General features: G+C 50.2%; 1 protein-coding gene across 1 annotated transcript in view; it reads left to right on the top strand.

Annotated features, from left to right (window-relative positions):
* The window catches only part of LRRC74B (leucine rich repeat containing 74B), a 60,812-nt gene that overhangs the window by 37,415 nt on the left and 206 nt on the right, over nt 1-23,191 (top strand). The window lies entirely within an intron of this gene.

Below are 23,191 nucleotides of genomic sequence, written 5' to 3'. Positions count from 1 at the left end.
TCAGGTAGTATAGATACTGCTGAGCCAGTGTCCAACATTAGCTGAATAGAGTGTGATTTGCCTGAGGGTATGGTGGAAACATTTACAGTGCACTTTATTTGTTCTGGAATATGTGCAGTAATGACTTTGTCCATGCTCAGCACAGTAACATCTGGTATTGTAACTGCATGCACCTGTTGATCTGGCTGCTGCGACATACTTTAGCAAAATGCCCAATCTTTTTGCAATGATTGCACTGAGCTACTTTTGCCGGACATCCTGTGTAGCTTGCAGGGTGTTGTGGGTATCAACAGCGAATGCATGCTTTTACTGTATTTTGAATTTGCTGATTCTGTGGTTTTCCATTAATTTTCCTCTTGTAATAGTTTGTCTGCAGCGATAGTGAACTTTTCTGCAAAGGAGTCACAGCCTGGACTGTGCCTCGTGTATCCATGCTCATTATTTTGGCTTCAGCTGTAGCTGACTCAATCTGAGTAGCAATGGTTATTGCTTTTTCTAGTGTAAGTTGTGGTTCTAGAAGTAAGCATTCTCATACACGAAGCATGGTTGTTTTCTCAATGAGCTGGTCTCTAATCATCTCCTCTGCCATATTCCTAAAGTCACAAGTTATAATCGGACTCCTCATGGAAGCAATATACTGTATTATAGTCTCCCCTGTTTTCTGCTTATACTGGCAAAATCGGTAGCAATTAGCTACTACATTCACTTTGGGCACAAAAGAGTTCTTTAATGCAGTGAGTGCAGTCTCATATTTATCATCTGCAAGGGGAAAAGTGTAAAATATATGCTGCCCTTCTGCTCCAAGTTAGTGGATTAGCAGAGCACACTTTCTTACTTCAGAAATCTCTGTAGCACTGATTGCAAGCAGATAAGTCTCAAACATATGGATTCAGGCAGTAAAAGCAATTGGAGGCTCACCTGGGCTTTACAGAAAGGGTGCAGGTGGGTTCAGAGACAGAAGATCCATCCTCGTCACCAAAATATTGTAACAACCAGGCAAGGTACTAACAAACTTTAACAGGCCTTTATTCTTAAAGTGGAAACCTCTTTACCAAGCTGCTGCTGCACCCTTGGTAGTTCTCACTCTGCCTCCTCAACTTCCCCCCCCCTCCTTCCTGTTTCCTGTCCTTTCAGACTCCCAACAGCCAGTGCTCCCAGTTCTAATCATTACAAGCAGCATCTAAACACCACACCTATGCCCATCAGCGATCCACATACCAGCTGCCTAAGGTGCTTAGGTGAAGGACATATAAGCGACGTGTCGTATCCGCAAGTCCTTCAAACCTAGGATGAAGAATAGCGCAATATCCATCGAAGAGCACTCCTAATGGAGTCGGCACTTGCTCCGGCACCGGAGCAGCTGTCCAACCCTGCACCAAGCACCACAGCCTCTGTGCACAGTGCTCCGCTGGCACCATCCATGAGCTGGGAAGTCAGGCCCCAGCTCAAGTCGAGTGGTGCAGCCCATCCCACACTTTGCCTGTGTCTCCAGATAGCGGTGCAGCTCATGTCTGACTGGTGGCTGCGTCCTGAAGCCGACATGTCCGAACGAGACTGGCATCTTGGTTGGGATCTCAGGGACCGACGGTGTTTGGCAGATCTGCATTGGACACCTGGTGATCTATGCCTTACACTACTAGACCGGTACCGGGATGTCAAATGAGACTGGGAGCTAATACGGGCCAGTTGCTAGGAGGATCTTCCTGAGTAGGACGACCTACTGTTTGGAGACGGCCAATGACGGCCTGGCGATCTGCACTGTCTGATCTTCGATCAGTCCCAGGCCTTTGGAGATGGTCCAGGAGTTCTCGCCAGGTGGCTCATGCCTCAGAGGGTCTGCACCAATCTACCGGCGAGTTAAGCCTCAAGTCCCTCAATCAGTGCCCCCTGTGTGGAGACCAAAGAGGGCTCCGCTGAGCCTGCCTCTCTAGTCCTGAGGCATGACTGCTTCGGGTGGGCGAGCTATGGCGGAACGTCCCTCTCGATGGGGAACGGCGCCACTGAGGCGGGGACACATGCATAGGCCCCAGCTCGGGTTTTTGGAAGGAAAGGAGGATGTCAAACAGAGTCCAAGGGCTCTTTCAGTTCCTCTGCCTGAAGCCCCAGGTTGGAAGCAACCCTCTTCAAAAGTTTCTGGTGTGCTTTGACATCATCCTGAGGAACTGGGTGAGGAGGCCCCATGATAGCCTCGACTAGCGATGATGAGGACTATGTCAGTGCTGTGGGAACCTCCACTTCCACTGGTGGTCCAGCAGCTTGCTCTTCTGGGTCCGCCTGGACCTGTGGAGTCTTACACCCTGAAGCCTTGGGCACCGCAGAAGGACGGGATACTGAGGCCACTGGCCTCTCTGATGCTCCCGACACTAACCGGGCAGCCTGGGAAGGTTGGGTGAACCCCCAAGGGTTCCACGGATACCATGGTGCCGGCCACTGCGCTTGGGGCCATAGGACAGGTTTTGGTGCTGATGATGTAGGCAGCACCACAGGTACCAGAGCTTGTCCTGCTTTCAGGGAACCTCGCTCCGAGCCAGATGTATAAATGGAGCAGTCAGTACCGGGTGACCAGGATCAGGCCACCGGCATCAAGAATATGCTGGAAGACCAGCGCAGCAGGGAGTTCTTCTCTCACCACGAGTGGTCGCTCCATCCAGAGGATCTTCCATGAACTTCCAAAGGTGGGGAACTCCTCAAGTGCCACCGGTTTGCTCTTGGCAAGGTCTGGGCAAGGACTCCCTCTCCGATGTCTCCCTGATCACAACAGGAGGAAGCCTGATGTACGCGTTTCCTCTGATTCCACTCATCAGCAGGGTCCTGGCAAAGGTCAAGAGAGACCAGGTGTAGGTTATCATGATTGCCCCAGCGTGGCCTCACCAGCACTGGTTTGGTACGCTCATGAGCCTGTCAGCAGCCCCTCCCTGGCCCCTGCCCAACTGCCCAGACCTGCTGTCACAGGACCACAGTCAGCTCTTACACCACAGCTTCATGTTCCTCCGTCTCTCAGCGTGGATGAACTCGGAGGAGTGGAACTGTTCAGAAGGAGTCCAATAGGTCCTCCTGGGAAGTAGGAAGCCCTCAACTAGACTGACTTACCTGGCCAAGTGAACAAGGTTTTCCCACTGGGCGTCCGAACGTGGCATCTCTCCCTCAAGGTTCTTCCATACAGGCTGTCCTAGACTACCTGCTCCATTTGAGGAACCAGGCCTGGCACACTCTTCCATTAGAGTGCATCTCACAGCCATCTCCACTTTCCACCTGCTGATCCAAGGACAGACGGTGTTTTCCCATGACATGACAGTCAGCTTTTTGAGAGGGCTCGAGAGACACTTCCCATAGGTACGGACTCCTGTCCCACAGTGGGATCTTAACTTGGTCCTCTCTAGGCTCACCTGTGAACCACTGGGTTCCTGCTCCTTTTCCCACCTGTCATGGAAGGTTGCGTTCCTGGTGGTGGTGGTGAAGTTGGCGAGATGGGTCTCTGAAATTAAAGCCTTGACCTAAGAACCGCCATAGGTAGTCTTCTACAAGGACCAGGTTCAGCTGCGGCCCCACCCAGCCTTCCTGCCAAAGGTGGTCTCCACCTTCCATGTAGACCAGGATATCTTCCTCCTGGTGTTCTGTCCCAAATCACACAAAACCAGTGAAGAGAGGTGTCTTCAGGCCCTGGGTGTCCGAAGGGCCTTGGCTTCCTACTTAGAACATACCAAGCCTTTCTGAAAATCGATTCGACTCTTGTCGCTAGAGTGGATAAGATGAAGGCCCTTCTGGTGTCCTTGCGGAGGATTTCCAATTGGATCACCTCGTGCACAGGGACCTGTTATGACCTGGCGGGCGTTCTGCCTCCACAAATTGTCAGAGCCCACTCGACAAGAGCACAGGCATCTTCCGCATCCTTCCTGGCGCACATCCCTTTCCAGGACATCTGTAGAGCCGCAACATGGTCCTCTGTTCACACATTTACCACTCATTATGCCATCACTCAGCAGGCCAGGGATGTCGCTGGATTCGGCAGAGTGGTGTTGCAATCTACACGTCCGTGAACTCCTACCCTCTTCCAGGGGTACTGATTTGGAGTCTCCTAATATGGAATGGACATGAGCGAGCACTCGAAGAAAAAACAGTTACCTTTTCTGTAACTGGTGTTCTCCGAGATGTGTTGCTCATGTCCATTCTGCAACCCGCCCTCCTTCCCCATTGTCGGAGTTTCCAAGAAGGAACTGAGGGTGGGGGGAGCTGTCGGTGCCCCTTATACCGTGCCATGCGGGCACCATTCCAGAGGGCACCAGAGCCAGTCCCCTACGGATACTGCTGAGGGAAAAAATCTGTCACCAGTGCATGTGGTGAGCACACACACCTAATGTGGAATGGTCATGAGCAATGCATCTCAAACTCTAGTTAAGGAAAAGGTAACTGCTTTTTTTTTTTTTATTAAAGAAAACAACTGAATTTTTGAGGAAAAAAATCATATCTGTCTTAGAAATTTGTGATTTTTTTTCTTTTTCATTAGAAAATCAAAATCTGCCAAAACCCAGTTTTTCTTCTCTTTTTTTTTTTCCGTTCAACAATTTTTTGGGGGGTTCAGGCAAGAAGTCCTAAGTATATTATGTCTACAACCTTTATCAATCAAACTTGTAATCTCATCAATAAATGTTTGAAAAGACCTGTTTCCATCCTTTGTTTACCAGGATCAGTATCAGACTAACCAGCCTAAATCTTCCATTTACCCTTTTAAAATATTGGCACATTAGGTTTTTCAGTCTTCTGGAACTTTAAATTTTTAAACAGTTTTCTTTATAAATCTATAATTTGTTAAATATCAACATCGGTGGTTGAGATTCTTTTAAAACTCTTGGGAGTAAACTGTCTTGCTTATTTAAAAATGTTTATAGGAGTTGCTGTTTAACATCTGTTGGAACTGAAACTATTGCATATCACTGTAAACTGAATGTTGTACAGCTTCCTTCCAAATACAGAACAGAAAATTGTAGTGAACTCTTCAGCCTTTTCTGCATCATTCTTGACAACTTTACTATCCCTATATAGAGATGGACCTACACTCCGTTGGTAGGATATCTTTTATTCCTGATATATTATTAAAATTCCTCATTGTCTTTAATTCTGCTGTCCATACTTCTTGTCCGTTTGTTTGTTTTTGTTATCATTTGTGTGCATTTCATAACTGCTCATTTATAGCCACTGCTGCTAATCTCTCCTGTTTTCTATTTGCCATTATGCTTTATTTTTTATTACAGCTTTCACTTTCCTTCCTATGCAGGATTTTTTTAACTGAGGAACCACTTTAATAGTTGAGGAATGGTTTGGGCCATCTAGCAAAGTTTGTCTTGTTTACAATTTCCCGCTGATTAATTTTCCACTATTCCATTCCCTGCCCTGTTTGTCAGGACGGGGCAGGCTCAGTGAATCCAAACCATCACTCCTCACCTTCTGGTTATTCAAATCCCCTCCGCCCCCCGCCTTTTGAAGCTATGCCCTGAGGATGGGACCAGCATCCACTGATTATGAGGTTTGCACCAGTGCAATGTACCATGGCTTGAAACTCTCTTTGGGTCCCAATGGTCCATCAGCGAATGTACAAACTTCTGCTCTAAACCTTTACTAGCAGAAACTAAAATGCTGATAGGAAGAGTAAAATGCTAACAGCAGGTTCTGAAATGTATTCCTTTCTTAATGAAACTGGAGGCACCTTTTCTCTTGCAAATGTAGAGGATATTTATTGTTGAAATAGGCTTCTGGAGCAAAAATGCCCCCTAAAGCTGAGTCAGGGGGCTTGTGCCGCTTTCGTATGTGGCTGGAGCCCTTGAGCTGGGGGGATGGTGCCCCATCATTGTGAGGCTTGAGCCCTCAGTAAGGAAGTCAGTTCCTGGATTACCAAACAGGGGAAGTATGTGGGCAGCCTTTGACCACAGTAGAGTGTCTCTGGAGTAAAAGGGATTTTGTGTGCCCTGTCTACACTACGAAATTAGGTCAAATTTATAGAAGTCGGTTTTGTAGAAAGCATTTTTATACAGTCGATTGTGTGTGTCCCCACAGAAATGCTCCAAGTGCATGTAGTTGGCGGAGTGCGTTCACCGTACTGAGGCAACCATCGATTTCTGGAGCATTGCACTGTGGGTAGCTATCCCACAGTTCCTGCAGTCTCTGTTACCCATTTGAATTCTGGGTAGAAATCCCAATGCCTGATGGGGCTAAAACATTGTCCTGGGTGGTTCTGGGTACATGTCGTCAGGCCCCCTTCCCTCCCTCCCTCCCTCCATGAAAACAACAGCAGACAATCGTTTCGCACCTTTTTTCCTGGGTTACCCGTGCAGACGCCATACCACGGCAAGCATGGAGCCCGCTCAGCTAACCACCCCCGTATATCTCCTGGGTGCTGGCAGACGCGGTACTGCATTGCTACACAGCAGCAGTTTATTGCCTTTTGGCATCAGATAGTGCACTATGACTGGTAGCTGATGTCGACGTAGTCCCAGGGTGCTCTCTTAACCGATCTCAATGAGGTCAGGGGCACCTGGCCAAACATGGGAGTGACTCAGCCAGGTCATTACCCTTTTAAATTTCATCTCATGGCAATTCAGTCCTACTGGCAAACCTACTGCACCATCTTTTAACGTGCACCCAGGAGATGACGATGGCTAGCGGTCGTACTGCACAGTCTGCTGCCAGCAAGATGTATAAAGATAGATGAAGTGGATGAAAACAAGAAAAAGACCAGATTTGTTTTGTATTCATTTTCTCCTCCCTCCCTCCCTCTGTGAAATCAACGGCCTGCTAAACCCAGTTTTGAGTTCTATCCTTGAGGTTTTGAGTTCTATCCTTCAGGGGGCCATTCTGTTTCTCGCAAAGCCACCCCCTTTGTTGATTTTAATTCCCTGTAAGCTAACCCTGTAAGCCATGTTGTCGGTTGCCCCTTCCTCCCTCCACCAGAGCAAACAATTGTTTTGCGCCCTTTTCCCTGGATTGCCCGAGCAGGAGCAGAAGCCATAGCACAGCAAGCATGGAGTCCATTCAGCTCACCGCAGCAGTTATGACCATTGTAAACACCTCACGCATTATCGTGCAATTTATGCAGAACCAGCACCTGAAAAACCGGGCGAGGAGGTGATGGAAGCGCAGTGATGAGGACATGAACACACTTTTCTCTAAAACCGTGTTCCCCTGCAATTTGGAGATCATGGTGTTAGTGGGGCAGGCTCATGCCGTGGAACACCGATTCTGGGCCTAGGAAACAAGCACAGACTGGTGGGACCGCATAGTGTTGCAGGTTTGGGATGATTCTCAGTGTCTCCAAAACTTTCGCATGCGTAAGGGCACTTTCATGGAACTTTGACTTGCTTTCCCCTGCCCTGAAGCACAAGAATACCAAGATGAGAGCAGCCCTCACAGTTCACAAGTGAGTGGCTACGGCCCTGTGGAAGCTTGCAACGCCAGACAGCTACCGGTTAGTCGGGAATCAATTTGGAGTGGGCAAATCTACTGTGGGGGTTGCTGTGATGCAAGTAGCCAATGCAATCACTGAGCTGCTGCTATCAAGGGTAGTGACTCTGGGAAATGTGCAGGTCATAGTGGATGGCTTTGCTGCAATGGGATTCCCTAACTGTGGTGGGGCCATAGATGGAACCCATATCCCTGTCTTGGGACCGGACCACCAGCGCAGCCAGTACATAAACCGCAAGGGGCACTTTTCAATGGTGCTGCAAGCACTGGTGGATCACAAGGGACGTTTCACCGACATCAACATGGGATGGCCAGGAAAGGTTCATGACGCTCGCGTCTTCAGGAACTCTGGTCTGTTTAAATGGCTGCAGGAAGGGATTTACTTCCCAGACCAGAAAATACCTGTTGGGGACATTGAAATGCTTATAGTTATCCTTGGGGACCCAGCCTACCCCTTAATGCCGTGGCTCATGAAGCCGTACACAGGCACCCTGGACAGTAGTAAGGAGCTGTTCATCTACAGGCTGAGCAAGTACAGAAATGGTGGTAGAGTGTGCATGTCCATTTGATCCCACAGTAACCCCAGAGTTGCCTCCTCTCCTCACGTTCATCGGCCACCGTCCTGTACTCTGCTATTGTGTCCCTCCACACAGCTCTGTCAGTGCCGGACGACTGCATGAGCTTAGAGAACATGTCATCACGTGTGTGGTTTTTTTCGCCACCTTATCTGAGATGGCCTTGGGACGGAGGGGGGGAGGCTTGAAACATTTGTAGTTGCTGGAGGAAAAAAAAGGAAGTGAAGTATTTATAAAGATACATTTTACAGAACAATGTCTATGCTCTTTCATGGTGAACAACACTATTCACAGTAAATAGCACATGTGATTTTTGGTACCAGGTCTCATTTTGCATCTTATATTGAGTGCCTGCGGCTTTGGTGTTAGAGATCCGGCACTGCGTGTGTGGCAACAGAATTCGGCTTGCAGGCGGCCATGGTAAGCTATAGTCTTTCGGCTTCTGCAACCTTCATAACAGCAGCGCCCTCCTTTCCCATACCAAGCAAAGCCTGTTGAGTTGGCCATTTAGTGCTGCGATTTTTCCTGTTAACGTGCAACAGCAGAAACCAAACTAACTCCCCCGCCATCCAATTCTCTGGGATTACCCCTCCCCCCCCCACCTCCTGGCTGGTATCAGGGAAGATCCCTGCTAGCCAAACGTGAACAGCTCAGCGCCAATGCCCCCCCCCCCGCCCCCCGCCACTGCATGGCTAACTGTGGGGAGGATTTCTTTTCAGCCACAGGCAAACAGCCCAGTAGGAACGGGCACCTCTGAATGTCCCCTTAATTAAATTCCCCTATTTCAACCAGGTTACCATGAATGATATCACTCTCCTGAGGATAACACAGAGAGATAAAGAACAGATGTTGCTTGAAAGCCAGCAAACACCGGGACCATACGCTGCCAGGCTTTGTCATGCAATGATACCAGATTACTTGCTACTAGCATGGCGTAGTAAAGTGTCCTACCATGGAGATCGGAATAAGGCTGCTCTCCCCAGAAACCTTCTGCAAAGTCTTTTAGAGCATCTCTAGGAGAGAGCTTCCTGGAGATGTCCCTGGAGAATTTCCGCTCTATCCCCAGACACGTTAACAGACTTTTCCAGTAGCAGTACTGGCCATGAATGCATCCCAAGTCCTCAGGGCTACTTAATTATTAAAAAATGCTTGCTTTTATAACCTGTATTATTTAAAAAGGTACACTCACCAGAGGTCCCTTCTCCAGCTTCATTGGGTTAGGAGGGTATTTCAGTCAGGGTGACAAAAATATCCTGGCTGTCAGGGAGAACGGTGTGCTGTGTGCTCTCCTCTAGCTCATCCTCCTCCTCATCTTCCCTATCTGCAAAATCCTCAGCCATGGTGGAGAGTATCCCATCATCAGAGTCCACAGACAGGGGTAGGGTAGTGGTGGCAGGCCCCCCCTAGAATCGCATGCAGCTCATTGTAGAAGTGGCATGTTTGGGGCTCTGTCCCAGAGCATCCATTTGATTCTTTGGTTTTCTGGTACGCTTGTCTGAGCTCCTTAAGTTTCACGTGGCACTGTGTTGCGTCCCTGATGTAGCTTCTGTCCCTCATGGCCTCTGAGATTTTTTTGAAATGTTTTGGCATTTTGCCTTTTGGAACGTAGTTCTGATAGCATGGATTCCTCTCCCCACACAAAAAGAAAAGGAGGACTTGTGGCACCTTGGAGACTAACAAATTTATTTGAGCACAAGCTTTCGTGAGCTACAGCTCACTTCATCGGATGCATTCAGTGGACTCCCCAGTCAGCAATCAAATCCAGTACCTCCAGTTCGGTCCATGCTGGAGCTCTTTTTCGATTCTGGGTCACCTGTGCTGCTGATCTTGCCTAGCCAAACAGGAAATGAGATTCAAAAGTTCCCGGGCTTTTTCTGTACACCTGGCCAGTACATCCGAGTTCAGAGCGCTGTCCAGAGCGGTCACAATGGTGCACTGTGGGATAGCTTCCGGAGGCCAATACCTTCGAATTGCATCCACACTAACCCTAATTCGAAACGGCGATGTCGATTTCAGCACTAATCCCCTCGTTGGGGAGGAGTACAAAAATCGGTTTTAGGAGCCCTTTATGTTGAAAAAATGGCTTTGTTTTGTGTGGATGGGTGCAGGGTTAATTTGGATTTAACACTGCTAAATCCGACAAACTTGTAGTGTAGACCAGGCTCTGTGTGTGTCCTGCCTCGAGGAGGGACCACTATGTTATTTTCCAGGAGCTGGTGCATGCCCCAGACTGGGGGATATCTGCCTCTTTGTGCCTATGTAGTTGTAGGTGTCATTAGTCACTTAGACTCAAGTTAAAAGAAGTCTTAAACTTCTGAAAGGATTTATCAGATGGCTGACTCTTGCTGCAGAAAAAGATCAAGGGTAGAATTTCCTAAATAATTTGTCATTTTGGAAGTCTAGGGTTTTTAGATACATAGAAGCCTAAGTTCCATTCCTAAGTCACTTAGGCACAATTCAAAAGGTTGCCTCAAATCAGCATTCAGTACTGGTTAAGCCCTGGTCTACACTAGGAGTTGAGGTCGAATTTAGCAGCGTTAAATCGATTTAACCCTGCACCCGTCCACACAACAAAGCTCTTTTTTTCGACTTAAAGGGCTCTTAAAATCGATTTCCTTACTCCACCCCCGACAAGGGGATTAGTGCTGAAATCGGCCTTGCTGGGTCGAATTTGGGGTACTGTGGACACAATTAGACAGTATTGGCCTCCGGGAGCTATCCCAGAGTGCTCCATTGTGACCGCTGTGGACAGCACTCTCAACTCAGATACACTGGCCAGGTAGACAGGAAAAAGCCCGTGAACTTTTGAATTTAAATTTCCTGTTTGGCCAGCATGGCAAACTGCAGGTGAGTACAGAGCTCAGCAGCAGAGATGACCATGATGGAGTCCCAGAATCGCAAAAGAGCTCTAGCATGGACCGAACGGGAGGTACAGGATCTGAACGCTGTATGGGGAGAGGAATCCGTGCTATCAGAACTACATTCCAGTTTTCAAAATGCCAGAACATTTGTCAAAATTTTCCAGAGCATGAAGGACAGAAGCCATAACAAGGACCCGAAGCAGTGCTGCATGAAACTTAAGGAGCTGAGGCAAGCCTACCAGAGAGGCAAACAGCTGCTTCGGGTCAGAGCCCAAAACATGCTGCTTCTATGATGAGCTGCATGCCATTTTAGGGGGTTCAGCCACCACTACCCCAGCCGTGTTGTTTGTCTCCTTCAATGGAGATGGAGGCAACACAGAAGCAGGTTTTGGGGATGAGGAAGATGATGATGATTGATAGCTCACAGCAAGCAAGTGAAGAAACCGGTTTTCCTGACAGCCAGGAACTGTTTCTCATCCTGGACCTGGAGCCAGTACCCCCCAAACCCACCCAAGGCTGCCTCCCAGACCCGCCAGGCAGAGAAGGGACCTCTGGTGAGTGTACCTTTTTAAAATAGTATACATGGTTTAAAAGCAAGCATGTTTAATGATTAATTTGCTGTAGCATTCGCAGCTCTCCTGGATGTACTCCCAAAGACTTTGCAAAAGGTTTCTGGGGAGGGCAGCCTTATTCCGTCCACCATGATAGGACACTTTACCATGCCAGGCCAGTAGCACGTAGTCGGGAATCATTGTAGAACAAAGCATTGCAGTGTATGGTTGCTGGCATTCAAATAACATCTGTTCTTTATCTCTCTGTGTTATCCTCAGGAAAATGATATCATTCATGGTCACCTGGTTGAAATAGGGTGCTTTTCTTAAGGGGATATTCAGAGATGGCCGTTCCGGCTGGGCTGTTTGCCTGTGGCTGAACAGAAATGTTCCCCACTGTTAGCCACGGGGAGGGGAGTGGGGCTAGCCACGCGTGGGGGGAGGCAAAATGTGACCTTGAAACAAAAGCACTTGTGCTATGTATGTAATGTTAACAGCAAGGTTTACCGTTAAAGGGTGTACCTATTGTTCTATAAAATGTGTCTTTTTAAATACCCCTGTCCCTTTTTTTTTTCTCCACCTGCTGCATGTTTTTCAAAGATCACAGGATCTTCTCCTTCCCCGAGGCTAGTGAAGATTAGAAGGTGAAAAAACACTCGCGATGAAATGTTCTCTGAGCTCATGCTGTCCTCCCACACTGACAGAGCACAGATGAATGGGTGGAGGCAGACAATGTCAGAGTGCAGGAAAGCACAAAATGACTGGGAGGAGAGGTGGCGGGCTCAAGAGTGTAAGTGGAGGGCTGAAGCTGAAAGGTGGCGGCAGTGTGATGAGAGGAGGCAGGATTCAATGCTGAGGCTGCTGGAGGATCAAACTAATATGCTACAGCATATGGTTGAACTGCAGGAAAGGCTGGAGCACAGACTGCCACTACAGCCCCTGTGTAACCAACCACCCTCCTCCCCAAGTTCCATAGCCTCCTCATCCAGACTGCCCAAGAATGCGGTGGGGTCGCCTCTGGCCACCCAGCCACTCCACCCCAGAGGATTGCCCAAGCAACAGAAGGCTGGCATTCAATAAATGTTAAAGTGCTGTGTGGCCTTGTCCTTCCCTCCTCCACTACCCCTCCTGGGCTGCCTTGGCAGTTATCCCACTATTTGTGTGATGAATTAATAAAGAAAGCATGAATGGGAAGCAACACTAACTTTATTGCCTCTGCAAGTGCTGATCAAAGGGAGGAGGGGAGGGTGGTTAGCTTACAGGGAAGTATAGTGAATCAAAAACGGGGGGCGCTCATCAAGGAGAAACAAACAGAACTGTCACACTATAGCCTGGCCAGTCATGAAACTGGTTTTCAAAGCTTCTCTGATGTGTACTGTGCCCTCCTGTGCTCTTCTAACTGCCCTGGTATCTGGCTGCACATAACCAGTTGCCAGACGATTTGCCTCAACCTCCCACCCCGCCATAAACATCTCCCCCTTACTCTCAGATATTGTAGAGCACACAGCAAGCGGTAATAACAGTAGGAATATTGGTTTCGCTGAGGTCTAACCGAGTCAGTAAACTGTGCCAGCGTGCTTTTAAACGTCCAAATGCACATTCTACCACCATTCTGCACTTGCTCAGCCTGTAGTTGAGCAGCTCCTGACTACTGTCCAGACTGCCTGTGTATGGCTTCATGAGCCATGGCATTAAGGGGTAGGCTGGGTCCCCAAGGATACATATAGGCATTTCAACATCCCCAATGGTTATTTTCTGGTCTGGGAATAAAGTCCCTTCCTGAAGCTTTTGAAACAGACCAGAGTTCCTGAAGATGCGAGCATCATCTGCCTTTCCCGGCCATCCCACATTGATGTCGGTGAAACGTCCCTTGTGATCCACCAGCACTTGCAGCACTATTGAAAAGTACCCCTTGCGGTTTATGTACTCGCCGGCTTGGTGCTCTGGTCCCAAGATAGGGATATGGGTTCCGTCTATGGCCCCACCATAGTTAGGGAATCCCATTGCAGCAAACCCATCCACTATGACCTGCACATTTCCCAGGGTCACTACCCTTGATATCAGCAGATCTTTGATTGTGTTGGCTACTTGTGTCACAGCAGCCCTTACAGTAGATTTGCCCACTCCAAATTGATTCCCTACTGACCAGTAGCTGTCTGGCATTGCAAGCTTCCGCAGGACTATTGCCACTCGCTTGTGAACTGTGAGGGCTGCTCTCATCTTGGTATTCTTGTGCCTCAGGGCAGGGGAAAGCAAGTCAAAGTTCTATGAAAGTGCCCTTATGCATGCGAAAGTTTCGGAGCCCCTGGGAATCATCCCAGACCCACAACACTATGCAGTCCCACCAGTCTGTGCTTGTTTCCCGGGCCCAGAATCGGCATTCCACGCCATGAACCTGCCCCATTAGCACCATGATGCCCTCATTGCCAGGGCCCATGCTTTGAGAGAAGTCTGTGTCCATGTCCTCATCACTCTTGTCACCGCGCTGATGTCGCCTACTCGCCCGTTTTCGCTTTGCCAGGTTCTGGTGCTGCATATACTGCTGGATAATGCGCGTGGTGTTTAATGTGCTCCTAATTGCCAAAGTGATCTGAGCGGGCTCCGTGCTCGCAGTGATATGGCGTCTGCATGGAAAAAAGGCGCAGAACGATTGTCTGCCATTGCTCTGACGGAGGGAGGGGTGACTGACGACAAAGTTGGCTTACAGGGAATTAAAATCAACAAAGGGGGTGGGTTTACATCAAAGAGAAACAAAAACAACTATTACACAGAATGGCCCCCTCAAGGATTGAACTCAAAACCCTGAGCTTAGCAGGCCAATGCTCAACTAACTAAACCACCCCTTCCTCTTGTATTTCAGGTAGGACTGAATTGCCATTTAAGTTTTCAAGGTGCCCTTGACAGACCTCACCAAAACAATTGTCGGTCATTGATTTTGCGGAGGAGGGAGCAAATGAATACAAAACAAATCTGGTCTATTTCTTGTTTTGATTCACTCCATCTATCTTTTACATCTTTGGCTGGCAGCAGACAGTGCAGTAGGACTGCAAGCCATCCACATCTCCTGGCTGCTCACCATAAGACGGTACAATAGGACTGCCAGCAGGACTAAAGAGAGTGACCTGGTCGAGTCACTCCAAATGTAGTCCCTGCACCCATGTCTGCCCAGGCGCTCCTGTCCGACCTTACCAAGGCAGCCAGGAGCACCTCGAACATGACAACGATGGTTATCAGGCCTATTGCACCATCTGCTACCACAAGGCAATGGGTTGCTGCTGTGTAGCAATGCAGTACGGTGTCTGCCAGCAGCCAGGAGACATAGGGTGATGGTTACCTGAGCGGGCTCCATGCTTGTCGTGGTATGGTGTCTGCTCAGGTAACTCAGGAAAAAAGGCGTGAAATGATTGTCTGCCATTGCTTTCACAGAGGGAGGGAGGGCCTGATGACATGTACCCAGAACCACCCGCGACAATGTTTTTTGCCCCATCAGGCATTGGGATCTCAACCCAGAATTCCAATGGGTGGCGGAGACTGTGGGAACTGTGGGATAGCTACCCACAGTGCAACACTCCAGAAGTCGACACTAGCCTTGGTACTGTGGAACGCACTCCGCCGAGTTAATGCACTTAGAGCATTTTGTGTGGGCACACACACAATCGACTATATAAAAACGATTTCTAAAAAACCGATTTCTATAAATTCGACCTAATTTCATAGTGCAGAGAGAATTTCTCAGCCAGTGGGTCACAACAAAGGGGATCACAAAAAGCAAGTGGGAGGTGCTGAAAACTTTACTGCTGTCTGAAGCAAATAAAATCTCCCTCCCTCCCCCTTTAAGGTGGAGTACTCTGTTAACCTCTCCAACCCCGCCCCCCAGAATCGGCTCTATAGGCTGATCGCTGTTGGCATTGATCCATTTTTAATCTTACTTTTCTATTAAATGTAAAGGGGAGGGGAGTTGTGACAGCTGGGGTGAGGGGTCATCTGCCTGAAACACTGGCCTAAGCCAGAGGATCGGGGGTAGTGAATGTGCAGCGGTAGGAGCCAGGAGGGTCTCCTGGTTCAGGTAACAGAGCTGTGCCCAGTGGAACCACTTCAAGCCTTGTCTCTGTCCCAGATTTCCTTTAACTAGCCCTAGTCTGTCTGTCCTTCGGCTGTAAGCCGCTTGGTGCAAGGCCAAGGACTGTCCTTCGTGGTTGGAAAGTGCCTCGTTCATCACAAGCATTGCGGCCAATGCCTGATTCCCAGCCAGGGTTGCCCAAAGGGTCAGTAATGGAGCGCAGCTCGAGGTCTGACTGGACACAGATCAGCGGCCGCCTTTGTCTCTGTGTCCCAGCCCCCCATCTGTGACCCGGGGGTACTCGCCCTCCTGGGGAGCTGGAAAAAGGAGCCTGCGTGGGAGGCTCCGATACCACGGTGACGGGCGCGCAGAAAAGGTCGCGAGGGAAGAGACGCCGCCCTGGTCGGTGCGGTCCCCGGGGCCGCCGCAGAAGCAGCCCTGGACTGAGCGCAAGCCGAGCCTGCGGAGCGATGCCCGGGCACAGCCTGATCCGGGCCCGGCGGCGGGGCGGGGCGAGCGCGGCGCGAAGGTAAATAAGGCGGGGACCAGCTGGTTCCTCCGCGGCGAGGCGGCGAGTGACGGCAGCGCCCCCCGCCCAGGGGTGGGCACGGCTGCCCTGGCCACCGCCCGCCCCCGCCCACGCCGAGCAGCGGCGCTTTGCTCGCTCCTGCCGCGCCGGGCAGAGGGGAGCGGAGGGCGATCCCCGCGGCCCGCACACCGGGCGCGGCGGCCACGCACGGCCAGAGCCGCACGATCCTCTCTGCGGCCCAGCGCCGGGGCAGGTGAGCGCGGTCCGACCCCCTGGCACCGCGGCACCTGTGCTGCCCAGGGCCGGGCCCATCCCCGTGGGGTCGCGGCGGGCGGGAGGGGGAAGGTGCCCCCCGCCAGCCCCACTGCTTGGGGCTGGGCGCACAGGACCGATCCCCGCCCTTGCACCCCATCCCCCTTGGCACCGTGCGCTAGCGCAGACCTGCTGGAGGCGGAGGCTCTGACGTCTGTCCGTTTGCTCCCCCGGCTCAGTCGTGCCAGCCTGGGTCTGGGAGAACTGCTTCCACCCCAGCCGGACAGGTGGCAGCAGGTGCTGATCTCCCAGCTTCCTCCCTGCATCCCCCAGATGGCCAGGCTGGGAGGGGAAGGGGGAGCCAGTCCTCTTGGGGGCAGAGACTGCCTGTGCTCCCACAGTACCTGTATCTGAGCACAAAAATCTCTGCCCAGCTTGCCTGTCTGCCTGGGCCCCAGCTGGGAGCAGGAGGGGCTGGCTTGTTTGCTGTCTGGGCTTTGCCCTGGTGCTGGGAGGAGGATGCATCCTTTCCCCTGAAAATTGGAGTTCCCAGAGGATTTGGAGTTAGTGGTCAAGCTCCATTGGTGGTCCCTTGGGATAGAGGGAGCTGGCCACCCCTGAAAGATGCAGGAAGGGGGAGAAAAAACCCATTCCCCCTCCCCCAGAGGGCACTGCAGCCAGTGAGGGCAGAGTAACTGGGGCCTGGGGTGGGGGTTGATTGGGGCAGATGAAAGCAAACTGGAGGATGGTGTTACTGGTGGGCTGGAGAAAGCAGGGCAGTGAGTAATGGCGGGTGGGGAGAAGCTGAGGCCAGAGGAACAGGAGGCTGGAATTAAGGGACCAATAGCTGGAGCCAGTGGGTATATGAGGGGTGGGGCCTGGGTGAGCTATCGCCCCAGTTGAACAAGTGGCTTTAGGGTAAAAGCAGTTGGGAAGCTCGGGGCAGCTTGGATCAATGGGTGGAGAGGAGCCAGGGATAGGAAGCTACCAGGTTCAGGGCTTCTGGGAGGAGCTGGGGTAGCTCTGAGAGCAGGGGGAGGGGATAGTTAGGCTGGGGGAGCAGGGAGGGTTGTTGGGAGTAGTGGATGGAGCTTAGGGTTGTGTGGGAACTGAGACCCCTGTGGGGCAGAGAGCTTGGGAGGGGTGGTTTGGTCCTGGGAGGTTAGGGAGGCTTCAGGGAGCTGGGAGCTGGACAGTCAAGTGGGACAGCCTGGCCCCGAATAGAGGGAGAGGCTGGTCTCGGAAGCATGGGAAGAAGGTGTTACACGATTCCCCAAGTGGGTGGTCTGCAGCGCCGTTACTGGGGCTGTCTGGTTCGAAATGCAGGCACCACTTCTGACTGACCTGAAAGAACTGGCTCTGTTAGCCAAAGCTCTAGCAGGCTCATCAACCTCTGGATGTGGGCCAGCCACACTACTAGAGAGGGACAGAGCCACCTGGAGTAGGTGTGGGTTGCACACCAGAGGAGGGAACGCTGCAGGAGCTGGGACAGTGAGGGTCTGTTTATACTGCAATCACAGGGTATGACTGCAGTATAGACATACCTTGAGTCGGGGCCTGCTCTCACCACCTCAGCAGTATGGTGGAGAAAGGGGCAGCCCTGTCCCCAAGGCCCGGCCAGTGATGATCATCTCATAGGGAGCATGGCACAGGGCCCCTCACTGCCTGACTGTACTTGTTTAGGGTTATACAGTTATACAGTGAGTACAAGGAGCCCACGCACTCCTGACACTCTGGAAATGTGTGATAAAAGTGGACTAGTCCAGTAGCCACCATTGACCAGTAATTCACATCAGTAGCCCAGCAGCTGGGAATGACCTGAGATCTTTGTGACCTGCAGTTTCAAGCAGCTCGGGAACAATGGTCTTTGCAGTATGCCCAGAAGGTCGATAGACTAGGGCTCTTTGCTGTGCTAGCCAATGCCCTAATTCTGGGCCATGTGCTAAGCCCTTTACATAGTGTGTTTAGCATAAAAGGGGGTGGAGCCCAAGCACAGGGATTCCCCTAGTGAAGGGGGGAGGACAGCTGATGTTAAAGGGGGGCTGCTCATTGCCCCAAGGTTAGGGGCATGCTGGGAGAGGAGTGTTGGTGGAGGAGGGAAGAGAAGGAGGGAATTGCCAGAACACTGCGCTCTGGCTGTCCTGGTTTGCTGGATGGCTCCATAGGCAGGAACCATAAGTAGGGCAGCCCCTGGAATGCTCTGGTTTACACACGAAGGCACAAAAGCAGCACCTGGTCACCTTTGTTCTCCTCCCCTCCCTGCCAATTCCAAGTCACATCTGAGGCGGCAGCCACACTTTAAGAGCTTACTGTGCTCACGTTGGGGGGGGACCCAGTAATTTCCATCCAAGATTACTGAAAGAGCTGGCACATGAAATTTAAATCCAGTAGCAAGGATGTTAATAAAACTATCAAACTGAGGGTGGTACCATGTGACTGGCAAATCACTAATGTAATACTTAAGAAAGGGGGGCAGGGGAGTGATCTGGGCAATGATAGACCTGTCAGGGTCTGTCTACACAGCAAAGAAAAACCTGCAGCTGGCCCATGCCAGCCGACTCGGGCTTGCGGAGCTTGGGCTGCTTCATTGAACTGTAGACTTCCAGGCTCGGGCTGGAGCCTGAGCTCTGGTCCCACCTTTCAGGGTCCCAGAACTCTGGCTTCAGCTTGAGCCTGGAATGCAATGGAACCACCCCGCAGCCTGAGCCCCATGAGCCTGAGTTGGCAGGCACGGGCCAGCCACAGGTGTCTAGTTGCTGTGGAGAAATACCCTTAGTCTGACCTCAATAGTATATAAGGCTTTAAATATATGGAAGTAAATGGAAAAGGGGACACAATCAAGGGGGATTAGCTCAGTGGTTTGAGCATTGGCCTGCTAAACCCAGGAGTGTGAGTTCAATCCTTGAGGGGGCCATTTAGGGATCTGGGGCAAAAATTGGGGATTGGTCCTGCTTTGAGCAGGGGGTTGGACTAGATGACCTCCTGAGGTCCCTTCCTACCCTGAGATTCTATGAATGCAGCATGGGTTTACCAAAGAAAGACAATGCCAAGCTAACCCAACGTCTTTCTTTGATCATTGATATTTTAGGTGAGGGAAATGCCATAGATCTAATATCAGTAAAGCATTTGATACGTTACTGTGTTATTAGTGAAGCAGGAGAAGATGGGAGTTTGTACAAGAATTGTAAGGTGGTAACTAGCTAAAGGAGAAAAGACAACAGGTTGTGCTGAAAAGTGAATGATGGGCTGGCAGAAGGCTACTCAAGGATCAGTCTTGGGGCCAATCTTGAATATTTTTATTAAGGACCTTGGCACAAGAAGTAGGACAAGAGCTAATGAAATTTGCTGATGACACAAAGTTGAGGGGCACCATCAGTACAGAGGGGGGTCAGACTAGTACACAAGAAGAACTGAATGACCTAGAGGACTGGGGTAAGAGAAATGGGATGAAATTTAATAGTACAAAGTTCCAGCTCATGCAGCTAGGGACTAATAACAAGAATTTCTGCTACAAGCTGGAGGCTCATCAGTTGGACGTGACCAAGAAGGAAAGAGACCTGTGTATGTGGGTTAATTGTAGGATGACTGTGAGCCACCAATGTGACGTGGCTGTGAAAAAGCAAATGTGATCCTCGGGTGGATCAGGCAAGGCATTTCCTGTAAAGATATTGAAGTATTAATGCCATTGTACAAGACACTGGTAAGACCTCCTCTGGAATACTGTGTACGCTTCTGGTTACCCATGTTAAAACCAAAAACCCCCACACCAGCTGGAACAGATGCAGAGAAGGGATACTAGGTTAATCAGGGGAATGGAGAGCCTGTCTTAGTAGAGGAAATTAAGAGCTTGGCTTTTTTAGCCTTGCAAAAAGAAGGCTGAGAGGGATCTGTGCACTTTATAATTACATCGGGGAGGAAGGGGAGTGGAAGTGGGTAAATTTTATGGCGGGTGAAGAGCTATTTAAACTAAAGCACAATGTTGGCAGAAGAACAAATGGGGATAAACTGTCTATGAACAAATTTAGGCCTGAGATTAGAAGAAGCTTTCCAGCCATCAGAAGATTGAGGAAAAACAGCTTCCCAATAGGAGCTATGTGGGCAAAAAACATAACTAGTTTTAAGATAGAGCTTGACAAATTTATGAGTGAGATTGTATGATGGGGTTACTTGTGGTATTGGGGGCAGGACTCAGCAGCCATGGTAGTCTCTTCCAGTTCATGTCTTATGTTCCTAAAATCCTGTGCTTCAGGACTTCAGCTGGTCACTTGTAGAGGCCAGAAAGGAATGGCCCCCAATGTATTCTGGTGTTTGGGGTGAGACGGATCCTTCCTCTGAAGCATCAGAGATGGCCACGGCTGGAGTTGGGACCTAGATGGGATGGGTCAGTGCTCTCAGGTGGTTCTGCAAATTCTCTCTCAGGACTTGGCTATTGAGTCTTGCTCACATGCTCAGGGTCTAATTGATCACCATATTTGGGATTGGGGAGGAATTTCCCCCAGGTCAGACTAGCTCTCTCTCTCTAAGTGGTCTTGGTGCCACTTGATGGGACAGAAACCACACCCAGGAGGTGTGTGGGTTACACACGTAAGAGTGCTCCTCCCCTAGTACCATACTAGCCAGAAAACACCTTGGGGGATTTTCATCTTTCTCAGCAGCATCGGGTGTGGGTCAGTTGCTAGAGTGATCTCAGCATGTCTCACTAAATTGATTCCCTGCCATTGCCTCGGGCACTGGTTCACCCTGGGTCCCTCCTCTTCTCTGCCTGTGGCACAGAATAGTCTAGTCTTCTGGGGTCTGAAATATGTTGGTCTAATTCTGGTTGTTGGGTTTGTTGTGGGGGTGGCTGGAGGGGTTGGTGGCCTGTGCTATACAGAAGGTCAGACATGATGATCTGGAGGTCCTTTCTAACCTTAAACCTGTGACTCTGTCTACCTGGAATGTTGATACATTTTCTGCTTAAACACAGGGGGGCCTAATTCATCTCTTATCTGTTCTCCCTGCACCCAGCCACCATCTGTAGATTGTCTTCTCCTTTCCTGAATTGTGCTTTGCCCAGGAAGATCTCTGAGATATCCTTGTGTAATGCCAACAGACCCCTGTCATAGGCGGGTGGGATCGAACTGGGGTCTCTGGAGCTTAGTGCACAAGCCTCTACTGCGTGAGCTAAAAGCCATGTGGCTGTTAGTTAAGGCTGTAGAGCAGACTCATTAATCTCTCTCTCTAAGTGGTCTTGGTGCCACTTGATGGGACAGAAATCACACCCAGGAGGTGTGTGGGTTACACACGTAAGAGTGCTCCTCCCCTAGTACCATGCTAGCCAGAGGCCCTCAGCATCTGTTCGGGAGCCGATCCTGCTCGTTGCTGTAAACCACCAATTCCAAGGCAGGTTGTTTTACTCAGCTGCAGTTTAAAAAATGGAGGAACAAACATACACTAAACATTCAGCACGAGAGAAACAGATTTTTTTACAACGTAGTTTTATACATTTTTTTTTAAAAAAGCCACAATAACATTTCTGTTTGTTCATTTTGGACCATACTTGGATCACCAGCAGAGTTGGAACCTTTAGATGCACAGCACAGACCTCTGAGCATTAGCAGACTGTTCGCTTGTGGGGGACCATCCACTAAAGGGGGATGAGGCAGCCACTTTGCCAGTGGGTTTCATAGCTGTTGGCTAACAGCAGAGGAATGTGGAGATGCAGGAATACTGGGTTCAGTTACAGGTTCTGGAGGGGAGTGTCCTCTTATGATTGAGGACCCTTCTGCCCCATCCCTCTCTGCTCCTACTCCAGCCTCTGCCCCTCTTTTCCCCCCTCTGCTCCTCCACCCTTTTTATTTGAGCCAGACTGCTGCCTTGTCCTGAGCCTGTCCCCACAGCAGCCCCCAGCAGCTGGGAGGAGGAATTAGAGGGAAAGTCCTGCGGAGCCCCCACTGTCCTGGGGTGGAGCGTGCTCTGTGGGGACAGAATACCATCAGTCTGGTCAGCATGTACATGCACCGGGATGGAATGGTGCATGCACTGTGCAGTTGGATTCAGATAATAATGCTGCCAGTCTCTACTGAGTGTTGATGTGTGAACCAAAATCTTAAAGGCTTAAAATGTGACCAAACTTGGGCAGGTTTTCAATGAGACAGCAAAAGGCACATCCTGGACTATAGGGTAACCTCCCTGCCAAATGTCAGGCCCTGCTTCAGAGCCTGGAGGGGCTAGAGTTTCGCAGTGAAATGGTTGTAGGGGGTTTTGTGCACATAGGCAAAACAATGTATTTTTTCCTCTTAACCTTGTTCTCAGAAACAGCTGAACAGGTTCTAATAACATCTAAAAAGAGTCAGGCTGAGGTAGACACCCAGCATTGGGAATTTCAGCCCAAACCCTTAATGTTTGGCAAAGTTATATGCAACTGAAAACACGTCTTATCACTGAAAGTGTCCGTCAGCCTTCCCTAGAGGTGACGCTACCAGCTCTGCCTAAAATACCCATTTCAAAGAAGTCATTGGCTCCCATGTAAATGGTTTGTGGATGCACATATGGAATCAATTCTGTGGTCTGTTAACAAAGGACAGGTGCACTCCTGGGTGAGCAGGAATCCTCCTGGAAAGGGACTTTTTGATGGAACACCAATACATACTTAATAAAAAATTGCTTCTTCCCTACTTCTCTTGGATTCCCTGGCTGCACTGTACAGCCATAACACACAGCTCCCCATAACCAGTGTGGTTCCTGGAGGAACAGCCAAGGCAGGCCTGACGCTGGGATTGTAAGGGCTCGGCTGGAAACCGAAACCTTTCTGAGCCCTTGCCACTTGCCTGCCCCCTGCTGGTAATCGTTGGGAGTTTGGAGAGAAGTATCCTTGGTCATGTGATGCTGGGTGTTACACAATTGAGAGCCTGGCTAGTGCTTGCTGGACC

This window comes from Lepidochelys kempii, chromosome 15 (genome assembly GCF_965140285.1).
Source record: "Lepidochelys kempii isolate rLepKem1 chromosome 15, rLepKem1.hap1, whole genome shotgun sequence".
In the NCBI taxonomy this organism is placed as follows: domain Eukaryota; kingdom Metazoa; phylum Chordata; order Testudines; family Cheloniidae; genus Lepidochelys; species Lepidochelys kempii.
Note: the sequence above shows the minus strand (reverse complement) of the source record. Positions and strands in the feature narration are given on the sequence as shown.